At 43.8% G+C, this 18,502-nt stretch overlaps 1 protein-coding gene across 1 annotated transcript in view; it reads left to right on the plus strand.

Annotated features, from left to right (window-relative positions):
• Window positions 1-9,232: 9,232 nt before the first annotated feature.
• LATS2 (large tumor suppressor kinase 2) overlaps window positions 9,233-18,502 on the plus strand; it is a 96,112-nt gene continuing 86,842 nt past the window's right edge. Inside the window, exon 1 of the mRNA XM_014600697.3 lies at window positions 9,233-9,356. The gene's annotated coding sequence lies outside the window, so the exon portion shown is untranslated. The remainder of the gene's footprint in view (window positions 9,357-18,502) is intronic.

An 18,502-nucleotide genomic window follows, 5' to 3' on the forward strand; every position in this document is an offset into this window, starting at 1 on the left:
GATGCTTCTCAAGCAAATCCTAGGACGTCATTCTCCCGTTGTACTCAGCCTTGGTGAGGCCACAGCTGGAGTACTGTGTCCAGTTTTGGGCTCCTCAATTCAAAAAAGGATGTGGAGAAGCCTGAGAGAGTGCAGAGGAGAGCCACGCACATGATCAGAGGTCAGGAAAACAGACCTTACGATGACAGGCTGAGAGCTATGGGACTCTTTAGCCTGGAAAAGTGCAGGCTCAGGGGCGTGGCGATCTGATGGCCATCTATAAGTTTATCAGGGGTGCTCACCAGGATCTGAGGGAACGATTGTTCACCAGAGCACCCCAAGGGATGACAAGGTCTAACGGTTATAAATTCCTGCTAGACGGTTTCGGACTGGACATAAGGAAGAATTTCTTCACTGTCTGAGCCCCCAAGGTCTGGAATAGCCTGCCACTGGAGGTGGGTCAAGCACCTACATTGAACACCTTCAAGAGAAATTTGGATGCTTATCTTGCTGGGATCCTATGACCCCAGCTGACTTCCTGCCCCTCAGGCAGGGGGCTGGACTCGATAATCTTCCAAGGTCACATCCAGCCCTAATGTCTAATCTATGAAATCCGCTCTCTGTCAGTTTGTGACCATTGTTCCTTTTTACTCCAAGAGATGCCCTGGTGAGCATCTCCGATCCCTTGCCGTGTTCCCTTAATGAATTTGTAGGCGGCCACAGGATCACCCCTCAGCCTTCTCTTGTGGAGACTGAAGAGGTCCAGGTCCCTCAGTCTCTCCTCATAGGGCTTGTCCTGTAAGCCCCTAACCGTATGAATGGCCCTCCTCTGGACCCTCTCGAGTCTATCGACATCCTTCTTGAAGTATGGTGCCCAAAACTGGACACAGTACTCCAACTAAGGTCTGACCAATGCCGCATAGAGGGGAAGTATCACCTCCTTGGTTCTGTTTGTCATGCATCTGCTGATGCATGATAAAGTACGGTTAGCTTTGCTGATGATTTCTTCACGCTGACGACTCATGTTCATCTTGGAGTCCACTATGACTCTGAGATGGTCACTGAAAATCTTCAAAATTGTGAGGATGCCTTAATTTTTTTAGAAAAGTGGTTTTCTAGCTTTGACTGTTGCAAAGAAACACTTCAAAATATAAACTGCCTGTTTCTAAGATGTGATTATGTCTGCTTAAGTTTGCAAGCAAAACCAAACAGTATCATAAATGCCATGTAGTTGCTTTTGGGCATGTGCCCAAGGCGTCCACAGTGCCACTTTCAGATTCTCAGTCTTGGACATGCTTATTAGATTGAATGCATGACATTTTTGGCACTAATGGAGCAAGAGCAAATAGGTGGGACGTTTTCATGGCCAAGCTCCCTAACATGGACCAACGTAGTTTAGACAGGCTCTTTGTCTTCCAACTAGACAAGCCTTACCCTTATAGTGAAAGGTTCTGTTTTGTGATGGGACAGCCAGCAATCCAGTTAGGACCATACTGATCTCAGAAGTTAAACTTGGCTAGGACTTGGATGGGAGACCACCTGGGAATCCTGTATCCCACAGACAACCTGCTCTTGCTAGTGCGTGGTCATCTCTCTGACCACCAGTCATTGGTTGTCATACTAACAGGAAGCTGACCCTACCCCAACACAGCCCTTTAAATCAGTAGGGCAACTACAGTCTTCATCCTGAAGCTCTGGCTCTTTTAGATATCACAGGCCCCATCTGAGACTGGGGGATGGACTCTCCCATGAACAAAGACCATTACAGAACTTGCCCCTTCCATACAAGGTGTCTTTCCTTGATCTCAGTTTCTCTAATACAAGTCTCTTGAGAGCTGGGAAACTTAGATCTGCTTGTTTTGTGGGACTTAACCATCTGGGAAGATATAGCTATTGTTTATATAGGATATAAATACTAGGAGCTAACTTTCCTATAACTTCCTCTCTTCCGTTCATGATTTAGACCAGGGCTATATGGACTAAGAACTCTTGCTGTAATTGTTGTCTCTGACTGCTGTGGGTCATCCTAGCACTAGACTTAGGAACTGAGAATAGTGAGTTTCTCTTTCATGTACTCTCAGTGCCCCCCTCCTGGTATCCAGATACCACTGAGTCAAATAAAAAGGAGATAATTGGGCCCAGGTTGACAGGCAGACATGACAGGGCAGAAAGAACAGACTGGGATAAAAAATTGGGAATTGGGATTCTGGGAGTAAGAGGTGGGGGTGAGAAAAATAAGAGTGAATAGAAAAAAGCCAGGAGGCAGTGAGAAAGCTGACCCCTAGGCAAGGATCTCATAGAGGAAATCTGGTCTAGCTAGTCCAAGAACATTGGAGACACACTGAGATGAAGAGTGTGGGAAGGGAGACCGGGACCTGGACAGAGAGCCCAAAGTGAAAGACTGGTGAGGACATAACTGGCTAGGGAAGGAAAGTGGGAAGAGGATAAAAGCTCAGACTGTGCAGGGAAACAAGGATAGGAAGTGGGAGATGTGGGGAGAGCTGTGACAAGGACAGAAAGCTGGGGAGTTAATGGGAGAGCTGGGACAGGGTAGACTGGAACAGTCAGCAGCAGAATGGTCTGTGACCACAAGAACATGCTCCCCTTCAGAGCCTGGGATGGGACCTGACCTTCTGGAATTTCAATATTTCTCAGTTCTCAACAATTACCTACAAAATTCACTTTCAGGGTCTCTTCATCCGCACTCATGACTGGTCTATACATGTGATGACAGCATTCTACTGACTACATTTACTCCTAAAGGCTCTGACCCTGCTATTGTCCCAGGTAAGTGTCAATATCATGCCACATGACAGCTATATTTTAGCCTTTTTTTTAAATTTGGTTTTATAGAAGCCTAATAAATTGTGTGAAGTATACACAAGATTATTAAGGTTGCATACTTGAGCACTCCATAGGTAGGACATTCCAGAATGAAGGTGGCCTTTGCAATATTAAGTTGGCCCCCTTGTGAGAGCGGATGCTGGCAGCTTGGAGCACATGCAATGGCAGAACTTTAGGCACTCAGGGAATTTCGCTGATGAAAACATTAATACAAAAGGCATTGTGCAGGGGGCTTGTGGATCACATTCTTCAACTTAGGACCTGAATTCCACCTAGGTCCTGCTTAAGGCACCCAGATCCCTTTGTGGATTTGCATGTTGGTGCTACAAAGCATTTGTAGCTAACTCAGCAATATATCATAATGTGTGGGAGAGAAATCGCTGATAACTATTTAAGTCCTCGTCTAAAATAGGACAACATATGCTGAACCTCATAACTGTGCAAAGAAGAAGGAACTTCTTAGAGAGTAAAGTGTTTGTTTTGTTTTTTTAAGTCTTTTATACAATGGCGTGTACAACAGCCTTCTCTGCTGTACATTTAATAAAATGTAGCCATAATACTATGTATTAGGATTGGATGGTTAAACATACTAAATATTCAACTTATTTTTCCCAATGGGCCAATAGACTCAGAGTTACAAAATATAAAATTAAAGAAGAAATGTTGCCAGATTCTGAGTCTGGATTTCATTAATATGTACTGTCATTGCACTGTAAAAAATACATCTGTTACCGTGCTCAAAGAATTTTAGGTACACAATAGAGTAATAAAGCGATTTTATAACTTGAGTCATTCTCTACCCATAGAATCTAGTTTTTCCCCTGCTTGTATTAAATTATCAAGATACAGACATTGTGATATACCACAGGCAAAGAATTTAGAAGGTTGTTGATACAGAAAATGGAAAATTTAAAACAAAATAAGGCATTATAAAGAGGGCATCCCAAATCACAGGACTTTCTTACCTAATCAGGTTGGTGCATCAAACCCCTTGTACTATCCTACTAGAGGTTTATCCATCTGTATTTGCCGTCTGTATTTTCATTAGAAAAGCTCAGTTGGTAACAGTGGGGACTTTAGAGTGAAGGTTTTTATCCTTTTTTTGTTTTTCTACACTTTCTCATCCAGCCCTCTGTGGAGAAGGTCTAATTAATATGGGATGAAATCCTGGACAGCTGAAATAAGGGTGCATGCAAGAAGAGTGTGGTGGTGCAGTCACCGCCCCCCACCCCTCCCTTTCACCGCTACCACTGTCCCTAGCTTACCTGAGTACTGGGGTAGTTCCAGGGTAGCTCCTGCCTGACTCTGGCTGCAGCCTGAAGGGAGCAGTTGCATGGGGTGTCTGTTTTGGCAGGGGACATCAGTCACAGTGGGTGGGGTTCCTCTTCCGGCACCTGCTCCTGCCATCCTTTTCATGTCCTCTGCTACCCAAGAACAAGTGCTGGAAGGAGGTCTCTCTCCACCACTGTTGCTGTCCCCTGTTGATGCAGGTGGCTCTTAGCCGGTGGGAACACCTTGGGGGTTGTGGGGGGAGCAGGCACTAGAAAAGGAATCTGCATGCTGCCACTGCTGCCCTGGCTGAGCCCAGCTCCCTGTGCAGCTGCTCCCCACAACCCCCAGCTGGAGGGGGCAGGAGCATAGATTCATAGATTCATAGATGTTAGGGTTGGAAGGGACCTCAATAGATCATTGAGTCCGACCCCCTGCATAGGCAGGAAAGAGTGCTGGGTTCAGATGACCCTAGCCAGATGCCTATCTAACCTCCTCTTGAAGACCTCCAGGGTAGGGGAGAGCATCACCTCCCTTGGGAGCCCATTCCAGACTTTGGCCACTCTAACTGTGAAGAAGTTCTTCCTAATGTCCAGTCTAAATCTGCTCTCTGCTAGCTTATGGCCATTATTTCTTGTAACCCCCAGGGGCGCCTTGGTGAGAAGAGCCTCACCAATTCCCTTCTGCACCCCCATGATGAATTTATAGGCAGCCACAAGGTCGCCTCTCAACCTTCTCTTGCGGAGGCTGAAGAGGTCCAGGTGCCCTAGTCTCTCCTCATAGGGCTTGGCTTGCAAGCCCTTAACCATACAAGTGGCCTTTCTCTGGACCTTCTCTAGGTTATCCACATCCCTCTTAAAGTGTGGCGCCCAAAACTGGACGCAGTATTTCAACTGCGGTCTGACCAGCGCCCGATAGAGGGGAAGTATCACCTCCTTGATTCTGTTTGTTATGCATCTGCTGATGCATGATAAAGTGCCATTAGCTTTGCTGATGACTTCATCACACTGCCGACTCATGTTCATCTTGGAGTCCACTAGGACTCTGAGATCCCTTTCTGCTTCCGTGCTGCCAAGCAGGTCATTCCCTAGGCAGTAGGTGTGCTGGACATTTTTCCTCCCTAGGTGCAGAACTTTGCATTTCTCCTTGTTAAATCTCATTCTGTTGTTTTCTGCCCATTTGTCCAACCTGTCCAGGTCTGCCTGTAGCTGTTCCCTGCCCTCTGGTGTGTCCACTTCTCCACACAGTTTTGTATCATCTGCAAACTTGGACAGAGTACACTTCACTCCCTCGTCCAAGTCACTGATGAATACATTGAAGAGTATCAGTCCAAGGACCGAGCCCTTCAGGACCCCACTGCCCACGTCCTTCCAGGTCAATACCAACCCACCCACCACCCTGGGCAGGGTTCTGGGACTCCCTGTCCACCACCCTGAGCAATTCTGGGGCTCCCCCCCGGGTCAGCTGGGAATAGTGCTGGCAGGAGAGTCCCAATTTTGTATTTTTACTCCCTGCCTGGCTCCCTAGTGTCCCCCACTGGCCCAGGTGCTCCAGCCATGCCTCACTCCGATCCCCTCACCATCTGAAATGTGGTATGCCACACTCCTCATCATGAAATCCTGGAACCACCCATGCCTGAAGTCAATGGAGTTTTACTAACACTTCCTAGGCACTTTAAAAATCTGCCAACAAGGAACTAAGCATGACCAGTAAGACTATCAATAAGTTGCCTACCTCAATCTCTCACCAGTTAAATTCTTGCCACCAAATGTACCATCATCTTAGAAACAGAAGAAAAAAGAGCAGTGCTGCCATTGGACGATATAAATGTGCCCATGCACACACACATATGAAGAAAAGCAATCAGTGTGGCAATTATTGAGAAGTCTCCTCACCCATGTCCAAGAAACATTATGAAATTAAGATGGCAGGACAAAGTTCCAAATACTGGAGTGAGCAAATATGTGAAGCACAGGTGGCATGATTATAAAAGCACAGTCAAGATGGTCTGGCCATATAATCAGGATATCTTTAAATTAGCTTATTAAGAAATGCTTTATGCAGCACTGTGCTGTGGTAGATGTTGATGTGGTCCGATTTGTAGAAGATAAAGGATCTTCTAAAATGACCCTTCAGTCAAGGCAGTATTGATGTCTGAAGCTGGGAACAAAAGGCTTATGAATATGTTGCAGTGTTGTCCATGATGCTGGAAATGACTACGAATAGACACATCAAGAATGCAGCGGCAAAATCCAAAGTTTCAGGTTCAGGATCAGCCCTGCTAGTCTGCAGTATCCACCACTGTCTATTTGGTCTGTGACTACGTTGCAGACAAAAATCTTATTTTGCCACCCAAGAGTGCATCTCTGAATGCTTTTGTCAGAAGATGAAATGTGGTCATCATCAGCTACTGAAAATGATAATGATGAGTCCTCCTTATGCTGCAGAGGGACTATTTACATAAATAAGATCTACAAAATCAGGCCCGTCATTACTTCAGGACTTCCCCAGAAAGGTCCATTTTTTTCTCCTCACATGGTAGAGTTATATTAAAAGAGGACTACTCCCAATACTTATCTAGTTGGTTTCTAAGGATTTAACTGAGAATTCCCCTTCATGTATCCAGTTTCATGTACATCCTCAGTTTCATGTACAGCCTCAGATACATTACTGCACATTTTCAGTGTGTAAGTGCATGTGACTCTGATGTAGAACAATAGGGCCATGGTTAGTCCCACACACACCATACCAGACATTTTCCTCTTAGTTGCTACTCCAGGGCAGCAGGTTTTTAGACAAGGGTTTAATCTACTATCATTTATGGCACTGCACACCAACTTTCTTATTGCAACTAAAACTGCTGATAAATACACCTACTCTTGTCAAGCTACAACCATAATAATTGACATATACACAGCTTTATTTAGTATTGTACTGTTATACTGTGATTCACTAGACCCTAAAGAATGTGAAGACAATGCAATATGCTACATAACAAAAATTGATGTCATGTGAGCCATTCTACTTTTCTTGCTTTTAAAGATTGTGAGGAACTTGCAAAACTCTGTTCCTAAAATTATTCATTTTCATGTGGCAAGCATTGTAACCTTTGTGGCTCAATGTGCAAGTCTGCTCTATAACTATACTTTGCCTACAAGGTCATTACATGTCCACAATCTTCTCATATCTCTACACCACATTTGACCATTTTGTTCCACATGCTTGTGCTCAATTTATTATACTTTTTTTTCCAAGATCTTACATTGTACATGTGCCTTCAAGCAGTGGGCACTGCAGCAGGTGTTGCATAGTCTGAGGCTCTGTGCCACAGTCACAGGTGGTTGAACTAATGGTATAGCCCCACTTCTTCATTCATTTCTTGGAGCGTCCAACTCCATTGTGTAGGCGGTTGAGACATTGCTACCTTTGCCGTGGCTCATCGGCCCCTGGTGGTAAAGATGTAGACACCAGAATATCCATTTTTTCGCTTGCAGGTATATTTTCAGCTTCTTGTTTCATATCCATAGTCATGTCTCCTTGAGTGTGGCATCAAGAGGTTGGGTGCTGGTAAGAAAGCTCCTGTATGACTTCAGTCACTTGTGTGCTGTGGGATAGTTGTACAGCGGGTGTCTTACATCTTCAGACTGTCTCAATTTTTCTATCCTGCTGGCCACTGTTCTTCTGATGTTAGGTGGAGTGATGTCAGCCAACAGATACACACTATTTAGGCCCACAATGTAATAGCTGTTACAAAATACCTGGGAAGTGTTAAAATATGCTATGTAAAACCACATTTTCTAACTGCTGCTCCATGTATATTGCAATACCTGTTAACTATTTTGTCTTAAAGAAAGGAAATGCCTTGTGCTGAGAATTTATATTATGTGATGTTTTAACTCAAAATGAAATAACAGTTCTTTTATGACAACCCACCTCCTTCAAGATGCACTGCACAATAGAAATGGGGACATCACCCTAACAAAAGTGACAGGCATAGTTCTAGTAAAACCAAATGTCCTGGAATCATAAAATAGAGCAAGAGAAAGTAGGAACTTAGATGCTGGTTTTTTTGAAAGAGTGAATTGCATCTTTTCAGCTGTTGACTGAAAAGGAATTCTTTATCTGGCATACTGAGTGATAACTACTATAATTTGACACACACAAATGGGTTTTGCATCCAGTACATTCTGGCCCATTAAAATCAAAGTTTGGCCATTGACTTCAGGGAGGGTAGTTTTCACCCTTCATTCTCTTTCAGTGCAATGTCAGCATTATACAGGTCATTTGTGAACAAATGTAAAACTCACATAAAATCTAAAGCAAGTTCTTTCTGACCAACATAATTGACCTGCTATTCATATGGATCCTGGGGAATAACAGATTCCAAATACATCTCATCTAGAAAGTTTGGATGTGGATGCAAATGTCTAGTAAATGGAGATATTTCAAACTGCCTTACAAGTACACTGGTCTCTTTTTCACATGCTGCCCATAAGTAAAAGGCTGTGCATCTTAGAAACAAATTAATCAATTGCAGAACAATCTGCAGGAAACTGTTGTAAACAAGCTGAAAGGAAATCTTTTATTACAGATGGCTTTAGCAGGTACAGCTTTGGTTTAATAAAACTTTATTGGACTGGCTTAGGCTTTGTAACCCCCATTGCAAAAATAAGATTAATTCAAATATACTTTAATCAAGCCCTCAAAAATTTGGATTACTCATGAACAAGCCTTGTTGTCACAGCCATAATGATGTGCATTCAATACCATGCTGCCTTGCTTAATGGGATCTGTCAAATAAGAGAAAATGTCCCTGCTAAATCAAAGACAAAATACAAACATCTCCAACTGATATATTTGAAAGCCTATCATTCAATGGAGTGGGATGTTAGGATTTCCTGATACATATATGTGGAAGTTGATCAGATGAGCAATTTGCATATTACTAAGTGTTGCACTGGAATGGAATGCCCTTTGCAGAGAAGTGAATTCCTTTGGGAGTTTGGTAGGTGGCGCTAAAGCCTGCACCAGTACTGCCATGCTAACGCCGTGGTTATCAACAACCAGTTCTGCACTCCGGATAATTTCTTGCACTAAACAGATAGTTCAGCTGTTGCTCTCTCCTAATTAAAGCAAATAACATGTTTCCCTCTCTTCCCCTCCCCCCACACCCCCCAAAAAAGATTCTGCTGTTTCCTGGAAGAGTCTTCAGTTCTCCATGACATAAAGAAAAACTGCTGGAATTTGGTCCTGCTGCTGACAAGGTAAAAATGTCAGGGATCTGAAGCAGAGGTACCGTTTTGATATGTTGTGCCAGTAGTTATAATTTACATCTAATCAATTACAAGCCTCTGGTGACAATATTTCCTTGTTCTAAGAATAGATCTTGAAAGTATTTTAAGAATTCTGGTTGTCATGCAATTAATAGCGCGCTTTGTTCTGAGTATAAAGATTTACTTGTTTGGAGCAGTAACCGTATTTTGCATGTAAAAAAGGGGAACGGGAGGGTTTTATTGCCAGCACTTCTCCTTACAGAGGGATGAATCACTTGCATTCTTGGCAGCCAAGCGCAAATTCACAAGAATGCTCAGTTTGATCAACTTCCTCCAAAACACTAAGCTTAAAGTAAAGAGGAGAAAAGAGAGTGAGAAGCTTGGATGGGCCCATATACAGAAGACATTACAAGATGGACATCTAAGCATGAAGACAATAAATCTAGTGTACAAACTGTTTTGCCCAAAGCAAGTCACTTGCTGTTACAGGAGTAGCCAGACTAAATTAAGTGAATAATACTGAAAAGAAAAAACAAAGCTGGAAAGAGCCAGAGGGGGAACACTCCAAAATGGGCAGAAATGTGGGATGTAGTGTCAAAAATTAGTTCAGTACAATTTAACAGTTTTATGTAGAGAATGCAAAGTTTCAGCAAAAAACCTCACCTTCCTTCCCCTATAATAATGGAAGATTGCATCAAAGATCCTAAGACTAAGAAACTCAAAATATATGAATGGGCTTAGTTAGGTGTAAAGAAATTCTTTCTTTCTTTCTTCCTTGTTGCTGGCTTTTGTTCCCTCACCCCAACACTCTGCCAGAATCCCATTTCTACATGTGGTACATGGGAGGTGTGTGGGAGTGGAGACACTAGCATTGTATCATTAACTGCATAGCAATTCCTTTGAGAGAGCTGTGGGGTCACCACTCCCAGTGGGAGTCAGAGCCTCAGACATGGATGCACCTGAACTGGTTGCCAGGACATGTTGTGTTTTCCCTATCTTTGTGGTGGTTTAGGAACAGATTAGACAAACATCTGTCAAGGCTGGCCTAAGTATATCTGATCCTGGATTAGAGCCGGGGGATGGATGAGATGACCCCTTGAAGTTCCTTCATTTCTATGATTCTATAGATCTCTGCAAGAAAGGGTTGTTTTGAGGGAGATGTTCATTATGGGTTTCCTTGCACGGCAAAGTGACAAATTATATTGCATGGCAGACATAGGAGCCGGTTGTAAATAAGGTTTCCCAGATCTGGCCGTGCCAGCCCCACCTGCAGCTCCCACTGACTTTGAAGGGGTTTGAAGAGTGATCTTCCCCCTCTATGCGGCACTGGTCAGGCCGCAGTTGGAGTACTTACTGCATCCAGTTCTGGGTGCCGCACTTCAGGAGGGATGTGGACAGCATTGAGAGGGTCCAGAGGAGTGCCACTCACATGATCAGGGGGCAGCAGGGCAGACCCTACAAGGAGAGGCTAAGGGACCTGAACCTGTTCAGCCTCCACAAGCGAAGGCTGAGAGGGGATCTAGTGGCCTGTTACAAACTAGTCAGAGGGGACCAGCAGGCATCAGGGGAGTCCCTGTTCCCCCGAGCACTACCAGGAGTGACTAGAAATAACAGTCACAAGCTGGCAGAGGGTAGATTCAGACTAGACATCAGGAGGCGCTACTTCACAGTCAGGGCGGCTAGGATCTGGAACCAACTTCCAAGCTAAGTGGTGCTGGCTCCTACCCTGAGGGTCTTTAAGAGGAGGTTAGACGAACACCTTGCTGGGGTCATTTGACCCCAGTACTTTTTCCTGCCATGGCGGGGGGTCGGACTTGATGATCTGCTCAGGTCCCTTCCAACCCTACCAACTATGAAACTATGAAACTATGACTTGAATAAAGAATAGGAGGAGCCAGTTCTTTCTTTTCTCTGCATACTCAGCTGAGGTGAAATGATATGCAAGTGATCTAAGGAAGGAAGCAGTTTCCACTGGTGCCATCTTGCTATTCCCACTGCCTTATGTTTCATCAGATTCATAATTTGAGTTTCACAGTTTGAGGCTGTGTCTTGTAACATGCAGATTGGACCCCATTCCTGGCCAGCTTTAGGAATCTTTGCTTTGGCTCCTGCAGCTGACTCCTTTAGTAACAGGAGAAATTCTCAGAAACAAATGGTCAGAGTTCCGCTGCAGCAAAGTGTCTGCTGCTCAGGGGAGGTGGCCAGCTCGGAGACAGGATGCCGGCTGAATAACCCTCCATTCCTGAAGAGGGTGGTCCCTAAAGGTCAGGGTTGGCTTCAATGGGGTGGCAGTGTAAGAGGAAGTTGGCTCAGAGGGTGCTTTCATAAGGCTTGAACTATGAATAAATTCAGTCTCTTGTATTCTCCATTCCCAAGTATTAGTCACTCAGAAATATGAATAGGAAAATAAGGTTAGTGAGAACAATCCTGTTACTGGGCATTTATTATGTATTTCTTTCTTTTGTCTCAGACAGGGGACTTTGTGCAATAGATAAGGCCTCTTGTTGCTGCTTGAGGGGAATATGTACATGTCAGCTGTGCTAGGAGCAGAAATTTAAGTGTGTCCCAACGTAAGGCGCATAGGCAAGGCATATAGGCAGCCATCAGCTCTCTGACATCACAGCAAATCGTTTATATTGTAAATTATGACCCTGCCTTATACATTAAATGCTCTCCTTGGCACAGTGAAAAACTCTCAAGGAATTTATACTTGCACCAGGCATTGTACAGGTTCATATTTGGGTGAGCCTGCCCAACCAGGCCCATCCACAGCAACACCACCTGGTGCATGTGTGTGAAGATGAGGCAGAAGGTAGATCAGCTAAGATACTGGACTAAAAAATACTGGGCTGCTATACCTCTGACTCATGCCAGGAGTGAATTGAACCCAGTGTATCTCCATGTTGTACTTATTTGGAGGGGTTTGTTTTGAATGATCAAAACTCCTCTGGACAAGACTTCTGTGCCACTCCCAGGTGCCTCCCACAGAAGCACTGCCTGTAGAGCTCACCACAGTGGAGCGTTCCCTACCCATTCACTCCTGCTCTGGGTGCCAAATCCTCAAATGAGGTCAGAAATGCTAGAGCAATGCCAAGTGAATGCCCAGAGCTGCTGCTGGGCTCTCAGTCTGAGGCAAGCTTTTTGATGTGCACTTAGGGTTGTTCTAAGGCTGCTGTGTTGCCTTACTTCTGGGGTTTTGCACATGCAAAGCAGGCATGAGTGGGTATGGCATGATTCACTGTGACACTTCCAGCTGTGGATTGGAGACTGTGTAGGCCACCCCTCAGTGATAAGAATAGTGAAACTGGGAAGTTTTTCTGCCTTTTCAGTTCAAACCACAAAGGTTCGTGGGAGGGCTTGTCCCTACACTTTTAGGAAATTCAGTGGAAATTCAGTCAGAGTGAGTCTTCTGCCATTGATTGTCATTGTTACCAGGGCATTCTCTATTCTGGCAAGACCTATCAGAAATCTTATTTGAGCTGCCTTAAATTATTCAAGGCAGCTTTTACACTGCTCCAGCTAAAGTCATTGAAGTGTTTTAATTAGAGAGCAAACACAGTCTGTCGCTTTCTCCTGTGTGACGCACAGAGCCCTATCTGCTTCCCCCTGCAAGCGCAATACAGTATGTCTAAGTCAAAGCAATTATAATGATTACAGTCTTGAGCATTTAAATGGTGATGTAAACGTGAATGGGGTGCTTTGCTAATGGAAAGAGTTAATTTCATTCTCAAAGAATTTAAAATATAGCTGAGACAAAACGTTGGACTGCTATTAGGGGCGGTGGAAATAATTCTCCCAGAGACTGTTGAGAAAAGGATGAAAAAAAATAAGTAGGTTTTAAGGACAATTCTGCAGGAGGAGAGAGAATTGTGAGGCTGTTCCCAGAGTAAGGGCCTGAGTGAATGATTAAGCCACGGGGCCAGGACACAGGAGTTCTGGCATCAGTTCTCAGCCCTGCCCTAGAATTGCTGAGTGTCCTTGAGAGAGGCAAGAATTCTTGTGGGGAATATCTTTTATTGGAACAACTGCTCTCTCTGTCTATCCCAACCATGCAGGTGGTCCAATGAAAGATATCACCCACAAGAATTTCTTCCTCTCACATATTTCCTGGACCATCAAAGCAACAATATCACTTCAGGACTATCAAAACATGAGCGACCTTCAGCAAGTCACTTCCCCAATCATAATATGTAGTTTACAGCACTTCACTGCACCAGTGAACTACTAAAAGGATTAAATTTACAAGTAGTGGGGAAGTGCTCTTGTACTACAGGGATACTTTAAATACTAAGGGGGCAGGACAGTCTCTCCTCTCTTGAAATCTGGAAATCAGGGATGTCAAACTTGACTGGCCCCTTGGGCAGGGTAAAAGAGGTATGGGACTGGTCCACAGTCCATGTGACTGGCCCAGGGCTCGCCCTGTGGGCTACATTTGGTCCATATGTCATCCTCCCTGCCCCCACCATGCCCAATCCAGTGCACACAGTGCCCACTCCGGCAGGTGTGGGACTCAAAGGGTAGAGACCGAGCATCCCAGGTACTTGACTAGTGAAGTGGGAACAAGCCGTAGTGCCAGCCTTCTTCCCATGATGCTGCTGGGGCTCTAGCACTGCTGCTCTTGCCTGGGTGCTTGGCAGCCAAGCTGGCAAGAGCTACAGTACTGGAGCCCCAGCAGCATTGTGGCTTCTTCCCTTGGCTACAGCCAAGCCCCCAGGTGAGAGCAGCAGCACTAGAGCCCCAGCAGCACTGTGGGAAGAGGCCCAAGCAAGAAGTGACTAAGGTGAAGATAATAGTTTCATTGGGGGAGAGAGAAAAAGGCAAGAGCAGTTTGATGACACAAAGAAAGAATAGGCAAGAATCTAACCCAAAGTGCATCCAAATCAAAGAAAAGGCCATCACTGACTTCTTTGAGCTTCAGATTAGGCCCGTAGCGAGAGGCTGGATATTTGAGTGAAAGAGAGCAAGAAAAGAGTCAAAGGGGGGCACCAACGCTCCCGCCTGCCCCCCTGCCCATCGCCTAAGTGGGGAGTGCAGCCTGTCAGGGGGTGCACCAGCGCTCTTGGGGGGTGCATGTGCACCCCTGTGCACTCCCTACGTGTTGCCACTGGTAACCAAACTACAAATATTATACTAAAATAGAGCCCACCAACATAAAAACATTATTAATATAAACATAGAAGTAAATCAAGACATGAATCTATAATATTATTATACATAGATCCACAATTGAGACAATAAAATCATATCTAATGTTAAAATGTATCATTCATATCAGTAATAAAGGATATTTAACTCTAATCACCTCAGCCTTGTAAGCAAAAATTGTGAGACGACTTACTACATTTAGATCTGTTTGCTGTAGAAGTCAGATTAATTTCTCTCTATTTGAGAAATATATCAATTTCTGCAAGTACAGTAATAAATAGGCTCTCCTTATGTCATTATATAAGGAACATTCTAATACATAGTGGATAGTACTTTCCAAAATTCCTAGGCAGATGGGGCAACATCTTTTAGCCCTTGGAATGGAAAATCTACGTCCAGCCAGAAGAGCTGTGGGTATTTGTTTGGTCCCTAGTCTAGCCAAAGAGGATTGCCATTTATTATTGAGATTCAACTGTAAATACCTTTCTCCCACCCAATCTAATTTCCAAAGCGTATATAAAGGGGCAATGCGAGTAGCCCTAGCCGCTGCAAAATCATTCTGCCTGGCAATATCTTGTATCCTCTGGAAAACCTGAACCTTTTCTATGGGGGAAGAAAGATCTTTCATTATCTTTGAGATAGTATCCCATCCCAGAAAGTGCAGAAGTGCGGGAAAGATAAGCTAACCAGGGTGATTGGAGAGGAGGGGGATTAGTAATATTTTCTATGTAGCATCATTTAAGCAGGCTTGATGGTAAAAGGGTGCAAGCTTTTAAACCCAAATCCTGCCATTCTAATAATAATATTAGTTAAAATAGAATCCATTCCCTCCTCTAATCTCAGAAAAGATGCAGGAGTTGAGGGAGAAAGAGCCAAAAGAGCCTTAAGAAACTTGTTCTGAGGTATGTCTAACATAATTACTAGTGGCATAACCCCATACTTCAGCGCCATATAAAATTTGAGAGGTAACTTTGGCTTTGTATGCTGATAGGAGCTTGGACTTTTCTGTTACTGCATCATTCATTCTACATGGGGGGGGTTTTCCCCATGGACCTCTAAAATAAAGAATTACCCTTAAATTTCAAGTGGGCAAATAGGTAAAAACTGCAGCATAATGATAAAATTTAGAGTTCTAAGTGATCAAGGAGGGATCCATTTCACACACATTTGTAAACACATTTGCACACATTTTGTTTGTGGAAGGTATGTATATGTTTCATGTTCTCCTTCAAAAGCGACCTTTGTATTTGCATACCTTTATTCCTGAGTGGATGACTCATAGGCTAATCTTTTGAGTGTACAAAAGATCAAATTTTTATATCCAAAACCTGCCTTGTGCATACAGGCATTTCAGAATTTGGGGAGTACACAAAAATCAGAACAACCAAAAATGTGTGCATATATTTTAGGGAAGGAGGAATGTAGCATATCTGTTAGACAATGTGATGGTATGTTTCTCATGATGTCAATGTGTGCTGTTTGTTTTAAAGCAGCACCGTGTGGTGTATTCATTCTTTTGTATTTTTTTTGGTTGACAGACTATTAATATTGATACATACGTGCTTATGATATTCTAAGATTTATAATAAGCCTTAAACATTTAGTCCCTGAATCAGATAATTGGTGATCCTTTTTATAGCCTCATTCAGTGTTTTATTTGTTATTTGCAAACCACTTATTATGCTCCCTGGTGTTTTAGTGACTGATGATGAATAAATGCCACCTATATGACATTCAAAGCCTATTTTCTTTAATCCATGGTCTTAGATTTAGAGAACTAGCACAGTATGTGATAGGAACATACAGTGGAGACTGAAAACAAAGAACTAAAAATTGAAAGTGTAACTGGGACTGCTGTGGAGCTTTTCAAATGAGCAAGTGAGTATTCCTAAACGGAGCTAAAAACAGTGGCTGGCATGGGAACAAAGTTCAGAATAGCTGTAGGTTGAAAGATTGTGCGCAAGACCAGGAAACAACCAGTGATAATAGTAAAGTTATCCCATAGGAACAAGTGGTTATGAGATATTTTTGCTTTAACTCCTGTTTTCAAGTCTATATCATTCTGTGATTAGATTCAAGTAGAGAGTTTAAACAGATCAGGACTGCTGGGATGGGGACACTTGAAATAGTGTAAGTGCTTCATTGGCAACTTCCTGAGAACTCTAAGACCAAAGCTAATTTCTATAAAACTTCAGCCTATCAAATGGAGGTGTGGTGCACAGGAATGACACGTCCCAGTTTGCAATACTCTTGTTTGATTGAAGTCATCTGGCCTCCACTCTATTCAATCACCCCTCCATCTTTAATTTGCATGTACTAAGCTGCTCTTTAGCATACAAGCTAATTCTTTTATTCATTCAACTCACTCAGGCTGTAGCTATCATCTGTGCCTTTCTAGTGTCTAAGAGGTAGTAGAGATAAGTAAATAACTGTGTAACTTTCAAGACTTTTTCACCTCCCTTAATAAATAAAGGTGAGACTGCAGTTTTTTCCCCACACCATATCTTTCCACCTTCCAATAAAGTCTGAGGTATGCCTTCCTCGTGCTGCTATCTGGTGCCATGACAATTCAGATGTTGTATTAAAATGATACTCATGCTCTGTTAGAATGATCTTTTGTAAGCATGCCTGGGCATTTGAAACTGTGGTGTTAGTTGTATGTAGAAGATGACAATAATTTGAGTCCCTCATCACCTTTTCATAATGAATTCAGGTGTGATTTACTTTTCTTAAGGGAGCAGGCAGTAACAAAACTGAGAGAGCATGATTTGGGCAGCAGCCTTGGGAGCACAAAAATAATTGATACTGTATCTGGCAGGTGGCATTGCCCCATGCATCGCTGCTGCCCAGAGTGTGAAGCTGTCCTGTTCCATCTCTGCCAACAGGTCACATCAACTGGCTAACTAAAAAGAGACTGTTTTTTAAAATAGTGTTCTTGGGAATCCGTCATGGAATTAGGCTTCACAGCACAGCTAGGATATTATTGGGGTAGCTGGTAGAAATCCAGACTCAGGTAAACTGCCCAGATAACAAGTGAAGTCTTAAGAATTCACACCAAACCTATCATAGGGTCAACACAGAAAAGTAGGGATGGAAGGGAACTCATAAGGTCAACTAGGTCAACTATTTGTTCAAGGCAGGTTCATCCCTGACCAAAACATCCCAGTCAAGTGTGTGTTTCACCCAGTGGTTTTCAACAAGTGTGCTGCAAGAGCCTTCCAGAGGTGCTGCAGTGCAGGTGTGGACACCACTGCTGCAGCCAGGTGGAACTGCCCTGTGCACCTGTTTCCAGGTGGAGCATGGGGGGACTGGACCGGGAAGAGCTGCAGCAAGAGTGACTGCTCCTGTATGCTTTAGGTTTATCAGATAACCTTAATGCAGGCAGAAGCGTGCACTCATGATGCAGCCCTGATTGTGTACAAGGCACTTGGGGCACTTTTACAGTGATGTTAGTAACATACTGGTTGAGAATTATGAAGGTAAGCTGAGGCAGCACAACAGTGGTTCTCAATTCAGGGTGCCAAATTCAAAAAGGTAGGGAAGGGTGCCTTGAATTTTAAAAGGCTGAGAATCAACTAATCTAACTGAAGCAGGTAAAAATCTCTTAAAGCCTCAGAACAAGAAGGATCAGGCATTTATGGTGGTTCGCTTTTGTTTTATTTACTTCTTTGCTTCTGTGCCTGGAGGCATTCGGGAGGCAACCACCTTTCACTGACAGGAGGCCAAAGTAACATAGTTGTGTCCTAAGGCAGGCTGGAGCATGCTCAAACACATGTGCACACAGTGCACAAACACGTGCACACAGAGTATGGCTCTTGGGAAAGGTCCCCCAGCTGACTCTGCCCCTATGCCAGCCTGTTTTGGGGGATCTTCACAGCCCAGCCTGGGCAAAGGCCTTGCCCATCCGAAAGAAAGGTTCCTTGGCTTGACTACCTGATCATCACCAAGCAAAGTCATTCAGGGCAGGTCCCCTGTGTTTTGCTTTGGCCAGT

Source organism: Alligator mississippiensis, chromosome 1 (assembly GCF_030867095.1).
Source record: "Alligator mississippiensis isolate rAllMis1 chromosome 1, rAllMis1, whole genome shotgun sequence".
NCBI classification, from domain to species: Eukaryota; Metazoa; Chordata; order Crocodylia; family Alligatoridae; genus Alligator; species Alligator mississippiensis.